The sequence below is a fragment of the Rattus norvegicus genome, chromosome 2 (genome assembly GCF_036323735.1).
Source record: "Rattus norvegicus strain BN/NHsdMcwi chromosome 2, GRCr8, whole genome shotgun sequence".
Classification (NCBI taxonomy): domain Eukaryota; kingdom Metazoa; phylum Chordata; class Mammalia; order Rodentia; family Muridae; genus Rattus; species Rattus norvegicus.
Window position 1 is genome coordinate 142,983,623 of NC_086020.1, and position 15,347 is coordinate 142,998,969.

General features: G+C 41.0%; 1 long non-coding RNA gene across 2 annotated transcripts in view; it reads left to right on the forward strand.

Moving 5' to 3' along the window:
• Nucleotides 1-1,974: 1,974 nt before the first annotated feature.
• The window catches only part of LOC120100824 (uncharacterized), a 38,170-nt gene continuing 24,797 nt past the window's right edge, over nt 1,975-15,347 (forward strand). The window contains exons 1-3 of one of the 2 annotated variants that reach the window (XR_005500965.2): nt 1,995-2,123; nt 10,207-10,476; nt 12,037-14,539. This is a non-coding gene — a long non-coding RNA (uncharacterized LOC120100824). Of the gene's footprint in view, nt 2,124-10,206; nt 10,477-12,036; nt 14,540-15,347 lie in introns of those variants that run through there. The other variant, XR_005500964.2, reaches the window with a different exon arrangement.

Consider the following 15,347-nt stretch of genomic DNA (forward strand, 5'->3'; position numbering starts at 1 on the left):
AAATTGTCCATTTCCTGCAGATTTTCAAGTTTTGTTGAATATAGTCTTTTGTAGTAAGATCTGATGATTTTTTTGAATTTCCTCTGAATCTGTAGTTATGTCTCCCTTTTCATTTCTGATTTTGTTAATTTGGATACACTCTCTGTGTTCTCTCGTTAGTCTGCCTAAGGGTTTATCTATCTTGTTGATTTTCTCAAAGAACCAACTTTTGGTTCTGTTGATTCTTTCTATGGTCCTTTTTGTTTCTACTTGGTTGATTTCAGCTCTGAGCTTGATTATTTCCTGCCTTCTACTCCTCCTGGGCGTGTTTGCTTCTTTTTGTTCTAGAGATTTTAGGTGTGCTGTCAAGCTGCTGACATATGCTATTTCCTGTTTCTTTCTGCAGGCACTCAGCGCTATGAGTTTTCCTCTTAGCACAGCTTTCATTGTGTCCCATAAGTTTGGGTATGTTGTAACTTCATTTTCATTAAATTCTAAAAAGTCTTTAATTTCTTTCTTTATTTCTTCCTTGACCAGGTTATCATTGAGTAGAGCATTGTTTAATTTCCACGTATATGTGGGCATTCTTCCCTTATTGTTACTGAAGACCAGTTTTAGGCCGTGGTGGTCCGATAGCATGCATAGGATTATTTCTATCTTTCTGTACCTGTTGAGGCCCGTTTTTTGACCAAGTATATGGTCAATTTTGGAGACCTTTTTCTTAATGTCTCAATTTTACTGGCTTGGCATTGATTTGTCTTTGTGTTGTGTAGTCTACTGTACTGTTAAGAGAAATCAGTTCTACCTGTTCTTCTCTTAATAGCCTCCGTCCCCTGAACAGGATCTGCTTTTCCCCTCAGCATCATGGAGCCAAAACAAAGACTGAGCACCAACTAAGAAAACTTTAATATTTCACTGAGAATAGTTCAGGTAGGAGAATCAGGACTTCTCAATAATGCCAACTTCTCCAGACTAGGAGGTTTATAAATGGAAGAAAGCAAGGGTGGACCAGCCAGTTTGTGCTAGCCCACCTAAAATGGGAATTCTAGGCTGTGGGCAGCCTGTCCTCAGAAGATAAGCAATGTGAGGACAGTGTAGAAATTCAGGTACGTCACCTAAGCAGATTTGAGGGGACACTCCCAGAGGCTTGAACAAGTTCTACATGTACCTGATTTTTAGGAGAGTAAAGAGAAGGCCTGCCATGAGTTGAGTTGCTGCCCCTCCCCCCCAACCAAAGAAGCAGTGGAACACTAGGCCCTAGGACATGTAAATGGAATCCCATTTAACAACAGAGCTTTGCAAACATAATGCATTAAAGACAACAGCCATCAAGTGGGTCCCCATCAAAGACGACTGGTGTTCTTACACAGGGTCACACACAGAATGGAGACTACTTGTAATGTTGGATACCAGTGCAATCCAAAGAATACCTGAGACAGCAGAGACTTCTCCTGGGGGCTCTAGAGGGCCCATGACCTGAAAGAGACCTTTATTTCAGACTTTAAACCTTAACAGCTACAAAAGAATACGCTTCTACTGTTTAAAGCTGCTTAGTTTGTGTTACTTTGCAATCTATACCCTTACAAAAACTGACACAAGATTTCATTCTAGGATTGACAAAGATGCCTGAGGGCAGGAGCTCCCCAGGAGTAAAAGATTGTGATTCACAACATCCTTCAGATACTGAAATGGTGGACCTGAAGGAAAAAATTTCCTGGAGAAGCTAGCAGTTGGCTAGCTATCTCTTCACATTGGAAGGAGGGGATCTGACTCAATTCATTGTAGTCTAGCTCCACACCAGTATTAAAGCAGAAGTGGGCATCTTTCTGAACCCAGAGCCTGCTAGTAGTCCTGCTTCAGGCCTCAAACCATTCCCCTCTGCTTTCCTTGGTTTGGCTCAGTCCTTGTTTAAAGAACCAGTCAGCATGGCTCATCGGAGTTCAGAGAAGCAGCCTTGGCTAGTTGCCTTGACAACCTGATGATGTAATGCTTTACAGTACTTCCTGGCTGCAGGTCTTCTGAGATTCTCCACTCAGGCTCCTCTCAGCTGGGTGGCATGCTCCACAGCAAGAGCACTGCAGCCCTGCACTCTTAATGATCCCCTCAGAGGCCTCTGCAGGATGCATTTGCATGAGCAATGAGAGGTAAGGCTGGCGGTTGCTAAGCTACGTAGACTTTTTGCCCAGGGGACACAAGGCTACTGCTGACTGATTGGCTTTTGCTGTGGGCACCCTCAGTTTGTCTTAACTGCTGTGAGGCCCTTTCCATCCTTGTTAAGCACCAGGTTGGATTCCCTGCCATAGCTCAGTAACAGACAATGAATGTCACATTCAGTCAAAAGGATTTCTAGGAAATTCCCAGCCCTGAGGTGGACTCCCAGCTTTTCAGAAGATTTCATCCCAAGTGGTTTCTTAACACAGTAATTTTTCTGTTTCCAATCATTTTCTCCCCGTAAAAGTCTTTTGGTTTATGCAAACTGTTTTCAGAAAAGCAAAATCACGTCCTCTGTAACAAATCACACCAAAGTGTGACTTCTTATTTCACTGGATTTCTTTCTAGTATTTGTGCAAAACGACCCCTGAGCAATCCCACCCCCCTCCCCCATTAGTAAAAGCAAGCAGGCCAGACTTCCTTTGTGGAGAAAAGCACCTTGACAGATGTCTATGGTGGGTACGTGTCTGCTGTGTGAGAGAGATTTGATTTGCTGGGATTTTTTCTTAAAGAATAAACCTCCTAACCATGGGTAAGACAGGACATACGCAAGACACCGTCCCATACGCTGTGCTTCTTCAGTGTTGGCATTAGAGTTAGATACAATAAGCTGAGCAGAGAACCCAGTGTCGCAACCTCCTCTCCAGAGTTCACGTGAGGCAGGAGCCCAGACCCCTTCTACATTGAGAGGAGCCATTTTGCAAAGAGTCATTGCTCAGCTCGCCAAGGTGTAGCCACTGGTAAATCCTTTACTCATGTTTGTATCAGAGAATGAACTGTTAAAAACCTGGTGCCTCCGACTGCCAAACCGAGTAACTAGGGAGAGATGTGCCGTTGTCTATGGTTAGCCCGTAGGCTTTTGCTGTGGGTGCCCCTAGGCTTTTGCTGTGGGTGCCCCTAGGCTTTTGCTGTGGGTGCCCCTAGGTTTTCTTAGCTGATGCAAGGCCCCCTCCATCCCTGTTAAGCAATCCACATTTAGTGTCAAAACCAGGGAGTTTGGAGTTCCTTATTCAGAAGCCCCCAGGACAGAGGATAGCTTCTGAATGGTCAAAAGATGTGAATTTTCAAGTGGCTCAAAACAGTTATTAAATGGTTGACAAGCCCAAGAATGGTAAGCACGGCTCTGTCAGGCCTTGCCCTTCTTCCTTTCCTCTGTTGTGTTTTATAAAAACGAAAGGGAGAAGCCAGGGATATGTTTGGTAGGGCGAGGTATGGTGGGGTTGTGGAAGGGCCTGCCTCTGCAGGGCCCATGCTGAGGCATCCCTTCCCGCTGAGGTACCAGTCACTAAAGTATAAAATAAAGTTTTATGAAGGGCATGGAGAGGGGGAATTGAGGGATTAGAGACAGAGAAAGAGAGGGGGGTAGGGAGAGAAGGGGAGGAGGCAGGCCATGAACACATGGAAAAGAGGGGGAGGGGAATGGGAAGAGAAGAGCTAGAGAGGGAAGAGGGTAAGGGAGTAAAAGATATAGAGAGCAAGAGAGAGAGAGGAGGGGGCAAGCAGCCCCTTTTACACTGAGTCAAGGAGACCTGACTGTTGCCAGGTAACTGTGGGGCAGAGCCTAGAAGAAATGCTAACACTCTCCCTTGCTAAATCACTAGACTACATTTCTAATGTGCTAGCCACTAAGATCTGTCTTCCTTATTTAGCCACTTCCTTATGCCTGACTAAAACTTCAAGATCCAGCAATTAAAATGTATTATGTAGCTACACTTGCTAACATGTCCAATCAGGACTTACCAATTCATCCTAACAGTCATTTTTCCCCCCTTTCTCCTTAAAAACTGCTCCTGCAGAAACACCTGCTGCTGTCTTTGTCCAATCCAGAGGGAGAATCCCCTCCTGTTTGTCCTTGGGGAAATAAACCTCTTTTGTATTTGGTGCCTGGGTGTATTCTGTGTCGACTCAGGGACCTTTTGATTATTGCTTTCTAAATAATCAAACCAGCCTGTCTTTATGGCCATGCTTAAAAACATTACTATATACATAATAATGGGTTGCATTGCAATCTTTCCATATATGTGTATAATGTATTTTTGATGGAACTCACTCTTCCTCATTACACTCTCCTCTTCTGTCACTCTGGTTGGTCTCCTTCCCCTTCCCCATGGGTCCCCCATCTACCCACAGATCTTATTTTTTGTGCTTTTTTGTGAGCCCAGTGAGTTTATTAAATTTTCTTACAGGAACATGAGTAAAGGATTTAGCATTGGGACACCACCTAAGAAATTACCTTCTGATTCTCCAGAAACAATTAGCTACTTACACATTCTCAGAGACAGGAGGGAGTGTTTGCCATACCATGAACCTGTTTCTGATGGGTCTGTGATTGATCCACAGCATTCAAGAGTATAACGGTCATGTCACATCTAGAAGATAGCATCCCACAATACTCCTTCCCTGCCTCCAGGTCTTAAATTCACTTTGACCTCTCTTCCAAAATGTTCCCTGAGCCTACAGATGTCTCACTCAGAGCTGAGCATTCAATAGTCACATATTCTCAGAAATCTGATCAGTTATGAACCTCAGTAGTAATCACCATCCAGAAAGAAGCTTCTCTAAACAAAGATGATAGTGGCAGTAGTGTATGGGCAGAGATATAAATATTCAGAATGCAGCTTCACCTGGTTTATAGTACTATATGTGAGCTCCTTATATAGCAGGCTTCAAATCTAATCAGAAAGCTGATGATTACCCGTCACACCGGCCACTATTGCACCAATGAGCCCATCTTGTCTGGTAGGTTGGTGGTGTGGCAAGGCAGGTCCTCACTTGGGTAAGAAGCTATGGAAATGGTGAATGACTAGAACTAGGTGTTTCTCCACCTAGAGAAGAGGAATACTATGGGACAGTGAGTCTGAGCAGAGTATAGGTCAAAATGAATCTTACGCTTGTAGAGAAATGTGCTAATGTTATGTTCTGCTTTTCACTTCCTTTAAGCAACACTCCCAGTCCATCTTTTCATGTGATCAAGGATTCCATCTTAAGCTGAGTTCTCAGGATATAGCTACATACTGGGAAAATACTTGTATCGGTGATTTCCAACAATTGGTCACCCTTTAGTTCCAACTATAGTAAGAACTGATGCCTACTTACTGCATATCATCTAGAGATGCTTCTGAAAATTGCAAATTGTCATATGAGTTCAGTAATTTCCTTGTGTTGTCTTCATTAATAATACTTTTAGTGTTAGTTGAAGGCAAATGACATTAGAGAACTCTGAAAAGGAAGATTAGATAGTGTTCACATAGGAAAGCAGACAAGAGAAGTGAGTCATGCTGGGACTTATAGACTATAGGCATGCTGAAATTCAAAAAATTTGTGCTGTGGCAGCAACTACCATATTTATGTCCAGAGAAGATATATCATGCAGTGTATATATATATATATATATATATATATATATATATATATATATCATAGACTCACCCATAACCATTAATCAGCAAAAACATGCAGCAGTTTAAAAAAATGGAGTGTGGAGTTTTCTGTTGATCAAGCAGTAAGTGGATTAGATATAGCTCTAATTCAAGTTCCAATATCACTATAAAATGAAACTCTCTCACGCTGAACACACAAGACATTTGGAGAATTATCTGGGAATGTCTCATTAAGATTTGCATCTTGAGCCTGACAGAATTTTGGATTTCACGAGGCCTGACTATTCTGAACTAACAAACGAAGCTTTTAGATTATAGTGTTTTATTTATAAGCTTATTTATGACAAAGAAGTTTATATTTTGTCTCTTCTGCAATTTCAGATAATACAAATAGATTATACTTACACTGGGAATCTGATAGATTTGATTATCTTTGAAAAGGAATTGGGGTAAGAAGATGCCCAAGTATTTTCCCCAATGGTTCCCATCATCTGGTTTGCACACCCTGTTAATCTCCTCCCATTTGGTTCAGGGTTGATCTCTATGACTTACAGAACTGGTGAGTGAAACTGAAATAAAATATGACACACACACACTCACACACACACACACACACACACACACACACACACACACACACACGTGCGCGCGCGCATGACTTAGTCATTGATTCAGTATCAGTGTGAGCATTTTAAATGATCTCAGGCTGGCATCCTAGCATGAGTCTGTGATATTGACTCAGTATTGATACATTCAGAAAAAAAAATACATATAGTGCTTGGAGAGATAACTCAATGGTTAAGAGTACTTGTTGTTCTTGCAAAGGACTCAGGCTCAGTTCCCAGCACCCAAATAGCAGCTTATAGACACATGTAGCTCCAGTTCTTCTGGTATCTATCAGTATTGCAAACACATATTCCACATACATACTCAAGATACATATGACATTTTATATAAACATATGGTGAAAGAAATCTATCACTGAAGACTTCCAGTCCTCAATGTTGGCATACATCACCCCATTCAGAGGCTTACCTTGACACAAATGTCCAGTTCTCTTGTTTATTCACTCATTCTTTTCTAATTCTCTTAAGATTTGGTCACGGCTCAGGCTGCAAATTATACTATTGAATAGGTTGGAGTGGGCAGAATACATGAGCTTGTTTTATTTCGTAATTCTATAACTCATCTGTTTTTTTCTGCTGCTGGATACTTGGGAACAAATTAACTAAGGTGACTGACAAGTGACTTTCCTCCTCTGGCTATAATACAATCTGATTTTCCATTTAAAAACCAAGTCTAACTCACTACTTTGGGACAAAGGTAGTCCTTGGTTGTCCCCCTTCTTATCTGTCACCTCCTTGTTTAGCATCTAGCTTCAATTAAAGAAATGATGTGGAATGTGCTAAGAATGCTGACATAGGATCCCAGATTTAAAGCAAACTTAGGAACATTGTTCATGGTGTGCCTTGGCTCCCTGACTTCTGGAGTGGTATCCTCTGCCCTAAACCTGTCACAACTGTATTCTGACTACTGTTTGTCCTTGCCTTGCTGAGTGTTTGTTGGTCTTCACAAGTCTTATTACCTAAGTTTTCTTTCATGAGCAATGGGAAGGCTCTGAGCCTCTAGAGTGACTTTTAGTAGGATCCTACCTGGGATGTGGCTAGCATCCCCTCAATGGAGAGGTTTTTACTATGGTTTCTACCAAGCTCTCCAGGTTGCTTTGCTTCTATCTGTGCTATTTGAAATTGTGGAGAACCAAGGAAAGCCAAACCTCCAGGCTCACTTTGCCCAACAACTAATTTGATTTAGGTTTGTTGAGAGCAATGCAGCTAAAAGAAACATGTGAGAAAATTCTCTTTTGAGGTTTGGGATTTTAGCCAAACATTACTTACTTAATACATGCCTACTCTAGGCTGATGCTTATATTTGAAAGAACGGTATACTGGTTTGTCCTTATGACTTTTCTACCTCTATGGTTTCTTCCCTATCTCCTCAGCTCCCATGTCTGTTCCATAATGTAATGGCATTGGTCTGCTGTAGTAAGTAAGTCATGACCTGTTGATCAGCTCACCACCAGTGTGTAGCTCAAAGAAGTTTTTTCCCCTCCTATATCATGAGGAAAAAATATGAGCAGAATTCTCCAGCATAGGCCATAAACAGAATTACCTTGTTAGTAATTTTCTGTATCCATAGATGTTCTCAATTTTAATACCAGAAATCAAATGTAGCCTCATTGCTTTTCTGATCATTCTCTCTGGAATAACCTTAATTTCCTTTGTAAATAATTGTCTTGGAATAGTTCTGGGTAGTGGAGGGACCAATAATTCAGAAAGCAAAAAGGAAATAAGGAAAATGTAAAAGAAAAGTTCCCACTCAGAATTGTCTAAATTAGACCACATCATGCCCTGCCTGGTACTGCTATTTTTATTGCTGAATTCTTTTTTGCTCCAGACATAGATTTTCATCTGGAAAATGGAGATGCTTGTACATTGGCCCAAGGCTAAGGAATCATCTGGAAAACCCAAGAGGTAGCTGTTATTGAAGAAGAGCAAAGTGATTAGTGTTCCTTTTATTCAAGTAGTCTTTTATACAGTTAGCCTCAATGCAAGGTAAGAGAAGAAATCTATTTACACATGGAAAGCATAGGCAAGCGGGCTTAAAGCCAAGGACCTTAATAGAGCTATGCTTGGCACAAGAGAAAGTAGTAAGCAGGTAAGTATGACATTCACTGGTCATGGGGACAACAAAGAGCTTTACAGTGACATGTTTGGAGGGGAGAAGTAATTTGGAGACACCACAGTGTCTCTGAAATGCATCTTTCCTGGTTTAGCTGTCCCACCTTCTTCCTCAAGAGAAACTGGAAGGAAAAAGAGAGACATAGAGATGCTGAGGTGGGCCTCATAGTCTTATTGGTACCCTTGAGAGGGTGACTTATGACACTTCTAGGACTTCTAAGACAATACTTTTTGGATAATACATGCTTTATGTAGCTCCCAGGAGGGCATGCCAGCTACATGGGAGAGCACATTACATGGTCACTTACCAGCTCAACTGAAAGTTACGTACTGAAACCTTGACATCCCTAGAAATGAAGCACCCAGGATGAGAGCAAGCAAACAAACCAACCCAACAAGGCTGAGTGTGGTGGCAAATGTTTATAATGCTACCACTGGAAAGGCAGAGATAGGCTGATCCCTGTCACTTGCTTGTCAAACAGTATATCTCACTCAGAGAGTCCTAGGTCCCACTGAGAAACCTATCTCAAAAATTCAAGGTGGATGGTTTCTCCGGTAAAAAGCAAACATCCAAGATTGACTTCTGGCTTTGAGTCATCTTACATATACACATACACATACAAGAATGTGTACACACAACACACAGTAGAAGACACATTTCTGGAGATCTCCAGATGGGGACATTTTGGACTTCCCTGAATCAGTGACTAACCACAAACCTGCCACTATCATCTGTAACCCACTCTGCTCTTGGGTGGCAATGCCACCTCTTCCATTTGGAAAGCTACCCAGGGGCCAAAATTCCATGGAACTTCTTTTAGAAATAAATAGTTGTTAAACAGTTTTTCCAGGTCAGCGACTTATCTTTCTGAGACTAATACCCATTGCAAATCATCTTTCTGAGAGCAATTTCTCATAGCAGCCATGACACAATAACAGGAACGGTTACATGTGACAGTCCTCACAGACGGCCATGGCAAATCTGGTGTCAGTTAGACAAGAGGCTTGAATGACTCACGGTACAGTCTTTCATTAAGACTAGGTGACAAATGCTGCAGTTTGGATGAAGGTCTTTTTTTCCTTTCTTTCTGTGTGTATACAGAATCCAGAGACTTGAAACCCAGGGCTGGGACAGATTTTACCAGGTGCTGGTAGTAGCTGTGCCCACCTGAGAGATGCAGGTGTAATGCTCATTTTGGTGGAATATTAAGGGTGATGCAGAAGAGGGGACTTGTCACAAATTCTGGGGTCAGTAGCCCAAATTATGGGTTCAGGAATCAAGACAGAGTGTGCTTAAGAGTTCCTGGTAGTTGATAAAGAACAACTGTTGAAATCTTAATTATGTTAGGGAGTGGGAAACTCTAACCTGGTTAAATCTTAGTTCAGTTGTTACTACCTGATTTTGGAAGCAGAGCTGAGAGGTTTGGGACCATGGAGTTACAACTATACCAAGGAGTGCTTGTTTCCCAATGACTTGACCTCCCACTGCCTGCCCTTTCTCCCTGGCTCTGATTTTCTGCAGCCCAGATTCCTTGTCTTCTTTCACCTTTGAGATTGAGAGCTGATTCTTGTTATATAGAGAGGGTTTTCCATTTCTCTTTACAAGGTTGCTTAAAACTATTCTTAAATATGAAAACTTTCCATCCTCCAATATGCCTACAAATCTCACCAACTATGTCATTATTATTGCCGTTTTCATTATTCCTGTTGTTATTGTTGTTGCTGTTATCGTTATTCTTATTACTCATTGTTGCACTGTTTGTGTTTTTAACTTCTGACATCTAAGCACATGGTGGAAAGATCAGAGATGTGGCTCTCCTTTAACTCATAATGTTTTTGATTTAAGTCTCTGTGTGTAGCTGGGAAGACACTGTCCTAGGCTTTCTTGATTTTTATAGGACAGAAACCGAAGTGCTGGGTGCTGCATTATCTGGAAATGTCTGCTCGGTTTGCAGAAGGCCTCGCTCTGCAGAAGGCCTCGCTCTGCAGAAGGCCTCGCTCTCATCTTTGCTTGGCTTCATTTCACACGAACATCCTCCTCCTCCACATTCCTGGGTCCTATGAAATATGGATGCTGCATTAAAAGCCGGAGGTACAATGTAATCATTCCATCTACACACATAAAGATGAAGCTCAAGTGTTCACAGGAAATAAAACACCAATTCCAGGTAACAGCTTTACAACTGTCATCCAAAGTGACAGCTCCTCTGGAGCAGTGCCTTAAAATAGAAGTTGGTGACATCTGTTTATTAATTTGGTCTACATGTATTCTAGGCAAATTGGATTGGGGAGGGCTTTAAATCACAGGGGTAACGACAGGCATTTCCCACTTACCTTAATTATAGAATTTTTACTGTGGAAATGGCTTATCAGCAACTGCAGTTTGTTTATCTATTTCACCCTTCTTGAAAATTAGATCACATAAACCGAAAAGGTCTCAGATTGATTTTGCAGACATTGGATTATTTTAAACAAAAAAGGCAACAGCCTCAGAATAATTGACTCAGTCTCGTTATATAGACACAGCTCCAGGCCAAAGCGCCAGGCACTTTGGCATTCAACATTCTTGCTTGAGAAAATGCTCTGCAGCTTTTCTAGGCTCTATTTTACATTTATTTTTGCCTGTTCCAAAGTCATTGCATAGTCAAGATAGCCTTCTTTTATCGTTACATTTTACATTCTAAGAATTCATGTGTAAGCATCAGACTGCCTTTAAAAACATATTCGGAATGCATGCAGCTTTGCTATTTCCCTTTACAAAGGCTCCTCTAAGCCTGGAGATTGTTACTGGGTGAAGTCAAGTGGTAAATCTATCCTCATCTGAGGTGTGTTCAGTCTACTGACTGGGGTGCTTTGGTGGACATGATTAAAAAACGCTCCAACTCTGATCCATTCAGCTTTCCTTTGTCTTCAATGATGTACAAAGTCGCTTTTAGAACATTATACATTTCCTTCTTAATTTATCTCCTCTTGTCGATCAAAGGGCAGTCCTTTCCACTATACTTTTTATGAGAGCCAAATCATGACATGCAGCTTCAATTAACAAGTGCCAAAAAAACATGTGCGCGACATCTGTCCCTGTAACCCACGGTAGCCAGTTTTGAAACATCCCTGGGAATCGCTGCAGAGAAATAGGGCACATTTTCTGACATTCAGCCTAAATAATGCGGCTTTGTTAGCAAGAAAAGAAAATTCTACACAAGACCTTGGTTTGAATTTGGGTCATAACTATTAAGTCAGCTGTAACTGTCTGATTACATTTTGGGAAACAGCTCCATCGAAACACATTTTAGAAGGGTGATTCTCTTCTTTTGGCTTCATTGTGGGATTCTGGGCTCATTATCCAGGACAGGCAGAACACATTTTTTTAATCATCAGAAATTTTAAGGAAATATTCATTAATGAAGAGGCGTTTGTGGAATTTAAAGAATATTAGACTATATTCATCAGTAATAAAAACCGGTCTTCTATTTCTTGCTAGGTTTTCTATTTTATTTTTGTAAACCATTCACACAAAAGTTCATGGTCCCCCTGCCTTCCTTTTAATGGGGGAATGTGCTTACTTTTGTTTGTCTTGACCTTGCCTTTGTAGTAAAGGACCACGATCAGATCAATGAGGTTTCTCTGGAGACCTAGCCATAGTGGTTCCTAAAGGGAAAGTGGGACAACTAAAGAAACCCATTTCCAAGGATCCTGTTATCTAATGGCTTCTGTGTTTCATTTTACAGACTGCTATGCATGTCTCCATTTATTACAAAATCTTTTCCTTTGATGATGAAGACATCATCAGGGAGTAGAAAAGGCTGCCCACTCTCTCACTACTTATTCAATATAGTTCTTGGAGTCCTAGCCAGAGCAAACAGACAACAAAAGGAGATTAAAGGGATACAGATTGGAAAGGAAGAAGTCAAAATATCACTATTTGCAGACGATATGATTGTATACTTAAGTGATTCCAAAAGCTCCTTCAGAGAACTACTAAACATGATAAACAACTTCAGCAAAGTGGCTGGGTATAAAATTAACTCAAACAAATCAGTAGCCTTCCCCTACACAAAAGAGAAACAAGCCAAGAAAGAAATTAGGGAAGCGACACCCTTCATAATAGTCCCAAGTAATATAAATACCTCGGTGTGACTTTAACCAAGCAAGTAAAAGATCTGTATGATAAGAACTTCAAGCCTCTGAAGAAAGAAATTGAAGAAGACCTCAGAAGATGGAAAGATCTCCCATGCTCATGGATTGGCAGGATTAATATAGTAAAAATGGCCATTTTACCAAAAGCGATCTACAGATTCAATACAATCCCCATCAAAATACCAATCCAATTCTTCATAGAGTTAGACAGAACAATTTGCAAATTCATCTGGAATAACAAAAACCTCAGGATAGCTAAAACTATCCTCAACAATTAAAAGACTTCCGGGGGAATCACTATCCCTGAACTCAAGCAGTATTGCAGAGCAATAGTGATAAAAACCGTATGGTATTGGACAGACAGATAGACCAGTGACAGACAGCTAAACCAGAGACAGACAGATAGACCGGTGGAATAAATTGAAGACCCAGAAATGAATCCACATACCTATGGTCACTTGATTTTCGACAAAGGAGCCAAAACCATCCAATGGAAAAAAGAGCATTTTCAGCAAAATGGTGCTGGTTCAACTGGAGGTCAGCATGTAGAAGAATGCAGATCGATCCATTCTTATCACCCTGTACAAAGCTTAAGTCCAAGTGGATCAAGGGCCTCCACATCAAACCAGATACACTCAAACTAATAAAAAGAAAAAGTGGGGAAGCATCTCGAACACATGGTCACTGGAGAAAATTTCCTGAACAAAACACCAATGGCTTATGCTCTAAGATCAAGAATCGACAAATGGGATCTCATAAAACTGCAAAGCTTCTGTAAGGCAAAGGACACTGTGGTTAGGACAAAACGGCAACCAACAGATTGGGAAAAGAGCTTTATCAATCCTACAACTGATATAGGGCTTATATCCAAATTATACAAAGAACTCAAGAAGTTAGACTGCAGGGAGACAAATAACCCTATTAAAAATGGGGTTCAGAGCTAAACAAAGAATTCACAGCTGAGGAATGCTGAATGACTGAGAAACACCTAAAGAAATGTTCAACATCTTTACTCATAAGGGAAATGCCAATCAAAACAACCCTGAGATTTCACCTCATACCAGTGAGAATGGCTAAGATCAAAAACTCAGGTGACAGTAGATGCTGGCGAGGATGTGGAGAAAGAGGAACACTCCTCCATTGTTGGTGGGATTGCAGACTGGTACAACCATTCTGGAAGTCAGTCTGGAGGTTCCTCAGAAAATTGGACATTGAACTACCTGAGGACCCAGCTATACCTCCTTTGGGCATATACCCAAAAGATGCCCCAACATATAACAAAGACACATGCTCCACTATGTACATAGCAGCCTTATTTATAATAACCAGAAGCTGGAAAAAGCCCAGATGCCCTTCAACAGAGGATTGGATACAGAAAATGTGGTACATCTACACAATGGAATATTATTCAGCTATCAAGAATAATGACTTTATGAAATTCATAGGCAAATGGATGGAACTGGAAAATATCATCCTGAGTGAGGTAACCCAATCACAGAAAAACACACATGGTATGCACTCATTGATAAGTGGCTATTAGCCCAAATACTTGAATTACCCTAGATGCACAGAACACATGAAACTCAAGAAGGATGTCCAAAATGCAAATGCTTCATTCCTTCTTTAAAAGAGGTAGAAGAATACCCTTGGCAGGGAATAGGGAGGCAAGGTTTAGAACAGAGGATGAAGGAACACCCATTCAGAGCCTGCCCCACATGTGGCCCATACATATACAGCCACCAAACTAGATAAGATGGATGAAGCAAAGAAATTCAGGCTGACAGGAACCGGATATAGATCTCTCCTGAGAGACACATCCCGAATATGCAAATACATAGGTGAATGCCAGCAGCAAACCACTGAACTGAGAATGGGACCCCCATTGAAGGAATCACAGAAAGGACTGAAAGAGCTTGAAGGGACTTGAGATGCAATATGAACAACAATGCCAACCAACCAGAGCTTCCAGGGACTAAGCCACTACCCAAAGACTATACATGGACTGACCCTGGGCTCCGACTGCATAGGTACCAATGAATAGCCTAGTAAGAGCACCAGGGGAAGGGGAAACCCTTGGTCCTGCCAAGGCTGAACCCCCAGGGAATGTGATTGTTGGGGGGAGGCAGTAATGGGAAGAGGATGGGGAGGGGAATACCTATAAAGAAGGGGAGGGGGAGGTGTTGGGGGATGTTGGCCTGGAAACCGGGAAAGGGAATAGCTATTGAAATGTTAATAAGAAACACACAAGTTAATAAAGATGGAGGAAAAAGAAAAAGGAATAAAAGTGGAGACTATGATTAAATTATAATCTCAAAAATAAAAATATATTAAAATAGCCTTAAAAATAGTCTTTGCTGGCCTGCATCTCTCTAAGGAGACTACATGATTTGGCTAGTGAACTCTAGAGATCCAAAATTGTTGGGCAATATTTAAGTGTGTGCTTTATAGTTTTTTTTGTACTGAGGGCAAGGCAATATTACCTGACAAGCAGATCTCAAGAAGAGAAAAATCATTCTGCTATTTTGGGTCAGCAGTAGCAATTTGGCTTAGTACATAGCTGATTAGAAAACATCTTCATCTGTGAGGATGTCAAACACTTGTTTATACAGTGTCAGATGTGAGTATAATAATAATAATTATTATTATTTGCAACATAAAATGCACCACTTAATTTCTCAGGTTTAATTCAATTAATCTTTGAAGAGCTAAATGTTATAGGTATAAGGACCAATTACCATTTTGTTTTGGCAGTTTAAATTTGTTACAAATCTGGGTATGTAAAGCAAACTAATTGTCTAAAATTGAGCCTTCGAAGTAAGTTTGATACATGTTTTCAGAAAGCTAATATGCTGGTTAGTTTCTTTTTTCTTTTTAAACCAACTTGACACAAGCTACGTTCATC